The sequence below is a fragment of the Colius striatus genome, chromosome 15, assembly GCF_028858725.1.
Source record: "Colius striatus isolate bColStr4 chromosome 15, bColStr4.1.hap1, whole genome shotgun sequence".
In the NCBI taxonomy this organism is placed as follows: Eukaryota; Metazoa; Chordata; class Aves; order Coliiformes; family Coliidae; genus Colius; species Colius striatus.
In genome coordinates this window covers 7,234,588-7,241,363 of record NC_084773.1, presented here as the reverse complement: position 1 = coordinate 7,241,363, position 6,776 = coordinate 7,234,588, and positions in this window count along the sequence as shown.

The following is a 6,776-nucleotide window of genomic DNA, read 5'->3' as shown; positions in this document are numbered from 1 at the left end:
GAGCTCCAGGGACGTCACATCAACATGCAGCGCGGGTGCCAGCTCAGCGGGGGCCAGACGGTGTCTAGCCTGCCCAGACAAGCCACCACAGGGCAAGGTGGCAAATGCAGCCCCCAAAATAACTGGAGAAGGAGCCCTCTTCCCTTGAGCTGGGCTCAGCACCTGAATCCAGCCCGTGGGACCTGCTGGTGGGAGCTGCTCGTGACCCCAGCTGGGATTAGGCTGTAATTTAGGTGCTAGATCCAGTTGGAGAAGCGAGGCCCCATCCTCAGCTCACATAAATCAGCAGTGTAACCCCGGAGCTGAAGCCACCCTGCCTGTCCCCTCCCAGTCCCTGAGGGATGGCATTGGGGGTGGGAAGCCGCCGTGCCCAGCCTGGGCTGGCCGAGCCACGGGTGCCAGCCCCAGAGCTCGGGAAGCCGCCGCCTCGTGGGGCTCCAGCTAATGTGACTCGCATCTGTAATTTATTTTTAAAAGGGGATCCTTGCTCTCTCTCTCTCCAAGCTGCCTGCTCCTGGATTTTCCAAGCAAAGGGAAGGGGAAGAGTGGTATGAATAAAATATCATCGTGACAGCTTTTATATATATACACGAACCTGCTCCGCCGGGCTGCGAGCTTCATTTTTAACTAAAATGGGTTCCCAAGGGGCCGGGAGAACGCGGCGGGATTGTAAGAGAAGGGCCCAAAACAGAAGAGCGTTTTCCTCTTCCATCACATCAGGCTGGAGCTGGGTTAATTACGCTTCTCTGTCCTGATTTAAGCACGGGAGCTTATTCAGTACAACTGTTCCTTTATTAATGAATTGCAACCCAATTTTAACCGGAGGAAGCTGGCGAGGAGGAGGAGGAAAAAAGAGAAAGAAATAAAATAGGAAACCTTTTGCCAGTGCGCTCTGTTTGCTGCTGCCTTTCATTTACATAACTTCAAAGTGATGCATTTTTTAAACCAACCTATTTTTGGGTCCGGCCGGCCCGCACGGGTGCACGGGGAGCATCCCTCAGCCCTGCGCCTGCTGCTGCCGCGGAGCCCCCACACCCCGCGGGGCTCGGCCCGGCTCTGCCCGCGCTCTGCCGCCGCCCGGGATGCCGCCGGCTCGCTCGGCCGGGCGCGGCGGCGAGCTCGGGACCCGGCGCCAGCCCCGCTCCCGCCCCGGCCCGGCCTCCGTGGTGCCGCGGGGAGGCGGGGGACGGCGCAGCCCCGCTCCGGTCCCGCGGGGCGTCGCTGGCGCTCGGGGCGCCGCTCCGCCTGCCGGCATCCGCGGGGAGCCGCGGGCAGCCGCCGCCCGCTGCTGCGTGCCGGGGAGCCGCGGACATATGCCGCGTGTTCACGCCGCGGAAACAACACCTGCTCGGCTCCCTGCTCAGCCCCAGGCGGGCGGGCGGGAGGGGAGCGCCCCCGGAGCGGGCCCCGCCGCAGCCGCGGGGATGGCTCAGCCGCCGCCCGGCGCCGTGCCACGCGAGCGGACGGAGCCGCGGGCAGCGCCGCAGCCCGGAGCGCCCGCAGCCGGCCCCGGCAGCGCCGCCGCACCCGCGCGGGAGAGGTGCCGGCGTGGGGCGAGCCTCGTGGGCATTCGTGAGCGGAGAGTTCGCCGATCGAAAGGCGCAGTCCTGTTTTCCTTTATAATGTATCGGGTTAATACGGACTTAATGAACGAATGAATAATAAATTAGCCCAATTTTGTTTCCTCTCTTGGCGGAAAGGCGGGCGCGAGGGGGGACTCTGAGCGCTTTGATTGATGGCAGGGGCTTGCTGGGAGAGCTGCTGCTCAAGCCCTTCATAAATATGAAACAAATAACGGTGCGATTGGGTTCATCTCGTCGCGGTGGCGGGTGCCAGCTGGGCGGGGGAAGAGGAGGAGGATGAGGAGGAAGAGGGATCCTCCATCGCCTCTGGCCCATGCTGAGGCAGGTCATGATGTCCCTGGGCAGCTCAGTGTGGTGTGGGGCTCCCATCACACCCGTTCCTGGTGCAGGGTGCGGGCAGGTGGCTGCAGGAAGCCACTGGCATGACACTGGCCGTGGCTCTGGCACGGCACAGCACGTGGGCTGGGATGGAGGCTGTGCCACAGCACCGTTGCAGTGGCTGGGCCAGCGCAGTCTTCTGGGCTTGGTGGGGTGATGCCTGAGGAGCTTTCACTGGAAGAGGGACAAGCTGATGAGCTCCAACAGGGAGATGAGTTGTGGCCACCCTGCTGTCACAGGAGGAGCTGTGCATCCCTGCATGGCAGCACAGCTTGCTGAGCTGTGTTCACCCCACATCCCACCTGGTGCTGAGTTGTGGGCCACTGGCACATCCTCCTCCCAGCTGAACACGGGAAGGCAGCTTCAGGGCGTTTCCCCAGGGAGGCCCAGGGCTGGCATGGAGTCTCCAGGGTCACAGATTCCTTCAGAAACACCCTCCTGGCCTCCAACAGCCTGCAAGGTCTGGGTTCTGTCCTGATCCATCTCCAAAACATCCCACAGAGATGCCAGAACCGCTTGGGCTCCCTGCAGAATTGCCATCCGGAGCTTCTTGCTGCCTAGGACCGCAGCACCCACCTCTTCCCACACAAGGGTGCCAGGCTCCATGGAGGGCAATGGATGTGGGTGTCATGGGAGGCTTTCCCACTCCCAGCAGCCCTCACATCTACCAGGAGGAGTGCTGAGCCCACTCCAAGCAGCATCCAGGCCCCGCTTACACCACAGGGTCACCTCTCTGCTGTCCTGAACCACCCAGTGCTGCCCTGCGGCTCCGGTGCAGCGGGCATTTGGTGTGAAAGCTCCATATCTCCAGGTAGCTTTCTGCTGCCATCACTTCAGTCAAAAAACAACCACCCCAGAACTAAGCAATCCCCAGCTGCTGCGAGCTTAGTGCTGCTCCAGCTGCCTGGGCCTCTCCCCTTTGAGGCTGGCAGCCCCTCACTGGAGCCCCGGCCGCGGTGGGAAGCCGGGCTGGGGATGAAAGCACCACTTACCTGCTTACTTCTGCTCCAGCGCTCCACCAGCAGCAACACACAGACTACCAAAAATAATTCCCCCTAGAAAAAGGGGAGGGGGGGGGACCAGAAAGAGAAAGAAACAAGAAAGGGGGGAAAAAAAGGAAACAAACAAACAAAAAGCCCGTGCTGTGGGAAGAGCCAGCTAACCTCCAAAGCCTCTTACCTGGCTAGATTTAACTGCCTTTGTTGCTGCATCAGCCTGAAAAATCCCCTCTGGCATGGTGTCCGTGCTGCTGGCAGCTCCCAGCCGCTGCCTGGCCCTTTGTCCTGGAAGGCAGCTCTCTGTGGCTCCTCAGCTCCCCTTTTGGGCTTTTCTCCAGGGAAACCCAGCTCATCTACCACGGTGGGTTATTTTTCTTTGCAGGCCTGTGCTCAGAAGCAACTCAGGAAGGATTTGCCTGTATTAAAGAGCCACCCCAGCATTAAAATGACTTCTGCCTCCTTGAGCTGGCTCATCGCCGGGATCTGAACCCAGGTGCTGCCAGCTCACTTACAAAGTGGCATCTCTGAGCCCTCTCTCCAATCTATTAATTAATTAATGGATTTATTAGTGCTAGAGGAATGGCATGGGTTGCTCCCAAGGGCTGTAGACAGGAGGAGCAAGGGAGCTCAGGTGAACCTGGGGTGTGAAGGTGAAGTCTGAAGCTGTCCCACGGGTTGGCACTGGTGGGATGAAGGTTCCATGTGCTCCCCATTCCTCTCCAGGGACAGCCCTGGGCCACCTCTGCAATCGTGCCTCAGGGCCCAGCAGCCAGGCCACACTCCAGCCCTCAGTGCCATGGGACCGGGAGCGGGCAGGACACCCTTAAAGGCAAAGGGGTCTTTTGAGGCACATCAGTCCAAACTACCTGCATCCTTTAGTTGTGCCCCAGCCCTGAGGGCGACCTTCCCTCATGGTTTTGGGATGAAGTTGTTGCCCTTATACAGGTGAAAGGGAAGCCAGAGGCCATGTCTTGCAGCCCAACATCCCCCTTTCACTACCTCTTCTCTGCCTGGCATGAAGGGGAGTGCTCCAGGCTGGCATGGAGGGAAGTGCTCTGGAGTGCTCCAGGTCCCTGAGCCTGAGTGCCATCTGCACTTTCAATTTTCCATCAGTTTGGCCCCAGCCCTCGGAGATGAAGGTGGAGGCAAATTGGTTGAGAGGCACCAAAGGAGGCCAGTCCCAATGGCCCTTTGGAGTTGGTGTCACCTAGGTGGTTGGCAGCAGAGGTGGAAGTATCCAGTTTGAGGACACGGAGGGATGCCCATATGTGCGTGGTTTTGGGCTCCTGTGTATGCCCTGGTGCCCAAGGCCATGGCATCAGTGTGGGATACACCTGCAGCACCCAATTGCCATAGGTCTGAGGACAGTCACAGCCCCTTCCCTGGATCTGCCACAGTGGTGATGCTGCTCCATCCTGGCTGAGATGATTTTGGTCTTTCTCCCAGGGTGGGCATCCCCGTCCCAGGCTGTGCTCCCCCCACTGCAGGCTGTGCTCTCACTTCAACCTGCATCCTGGAGTATGTTCCCCATCCTGGACTGGGCTGCTGCTTTGCTCCCCATCCTGGGCTGTGGCCCCTTGTCAGGCTGTTCTCCCCATCCTGGCCTGTGACCCCCATCCTGGACTCTGCCCCTCCTTTTGGACCGAGCCCCCCATTCTGGGCTGTGCTCCCCCTGTGCCCTCCCCGGGCCCAGCGCGGCCCCGGGGCTGGGGGTGTCGGGGGGGGCCGCAGGGCCGGGCGGAGGGGGCGAGGACGCCGGGCTAGGCTGCGGAGGGGGCTGGGGGCCGGGGCTGGGCAGGGCGGGCCGGCGGGGCCGGAGGGAGGCCGGGGGCGGGGAGGGGGCCCTCGCCCCCCCCCTTCCCCGCTGCCCGCCCCCACGGCCGCGCGACTCGGCGGCGGCTGCAGACGGGGACGGCGGCGGCGGCGCGCAGGTAGGACCGAGCGCGGCAGCGGCAGCGGCGCTGGGGATCGGCCGCGGGGCAGCAGCGGCCGCGGGGCGGCAGCGGCAGCGGGGCGAGGGGCGCCCGGCTCGGGTCCGTTCCGCTCGGCTCCCTGGAAGCGGGGCGAGGAGCGGGGCCGGATCCCTCCCGGCCGGTACCGGCCCCGGCGGGAGCATCCCCGGGCACGAGGAGCGGAGAAGCCCGGGGCGGGGGTCTTCCCACTCTTCCGCCGGCCCGCGGCTGCGGCCGGCGCTGGGCTGGAGCCGGGCACGCATCCTGCCACCGGAGGTGCCGGGAGCCAGCGGGCAGGAGGGCGGTTGCCTGGCCGGCCGGGGAGAGCAGGCTCCCGGGATGGAGGGTTGGTGGCCCCGGGGGCCTCCCGGGGTAGCGGGGGACTGCCCCACGGAAAGCGGGGCCGTAGGCTGCCGGGGGGCTGCGGTGGGCGTGGGCTCGGGGCGCCGGCTGCCCTCGGGCAGGTGGATCCGCGGAGAGCCCGGTGGGACCCCGCGGCCGCTCGCCCGGTCCCGCCGCGGCCGCTGCGGTCACTGCTCCGGCCAGCGCGCTGGGGGGCCCGGCCCAGAGCCCACCCGAGTGGGGACAGCCCTTGGGACGCAGCAGCCGTGCGCTGGGGGGCTGAGCCCTCGTCTCCGCTGCACCCTGTTCTCCCCGCAGAGCCCTGGCCCACGAGGGACCGAGCCCCGTGCGGGCGCGGCGTCACGGCAGCCCCCGGCTGGCCTCGCAGCGCTGTCGGGCTGGCCGCTGGCTCCCCGGGGCTGCGGTGTGTGACATGGCCGAGCTCCCCGCTCAGCTCCCAGCTGCCGCCTCTTCCCTCCGCAATTTTTCACCCTCCCATCTACAACGTCTACCTCTGCAGCCTCCGGTTTCTTTTTTATCCCTCTCTCTTGTTTCACGATCCGTGGGTTTATGTGGGTTTTTTTTCCAGTCTCCCCCCCCCGCCTGTTTTCTCCTCCGTGCTGTTGCTCGCTCTAGCCCGTGTCTTTGTTTCAGCTGGGGAAAAAAAAAAGCGAGAGAAAGAATTGCTTCCCTTGTAAAGTTGGCCCTGGCAGAGAGAGCCCCTGGAGAGCGATGCTGCCCGGGTGCTGCGGGAGCCAATGGCAGCCCCTGCAGCCGCGGGTCCCGGCGCGGGGGGACAGCCGCTCGCCCCGATAAATACCTGTCGCTTCCCAGGGTTGGGCTGGGGTGGTCGGTTGGGATGCCCCGTGCCTGGGGGGCACCGGCGGTTCGGCGGGGGAAAACGCAGGTACCTCCTCTCCCCAGAGTGGCGGTTGCTCCCCGCATGATTTTCACCCCGGGTCTCGGTTTGGGCATCCCCGTCGCTCGGGACTGTGCGTGGTGCTGCTCCCCGGGGGTCCCGTGGGGCCGGGGGTGGGGGGCCTTGGCCAGCCGAAGGTCTCAGCGGGGTTTGTGTTTCACACGTGTGCTGCAATGGCCAGGTTTGCCTTTGTCTGGAGCAGGGACGGGGATGGGGGACAGGAAGGGCTGGTCTTTTCCCTTTTGCATGTGGCTGTGATACCGTCCCCAGGAAGGGATCCCATTTTCCCACTTCGCCTCGCTCCGGGATCCACCGGGATCCGCGCTGGCCCCAGCTAAAAGGAGAAGCCGGGACCGAGCCGCGGGTCCTGCTGCCCGTAACCTGGGCAGGCGGCCGCATCCCGCAGCCGGCCCCGCACCCAGCCGCACGCAGCCGGCTCAGGTATCGCCTGCCGGCGGCAGAATCTGGCCCCTTGTTTATAAGCAGGGGAGTAGTTCTCTGCTTATCTCCAGCCGCCCCGGAGGCCGGAGATAGAATTTCCACGGGGCGCTGCAGATCGCCCCGGGCGGCAGCTGGCCTCTGGAGCCGCCCCCAGGGAACGGGG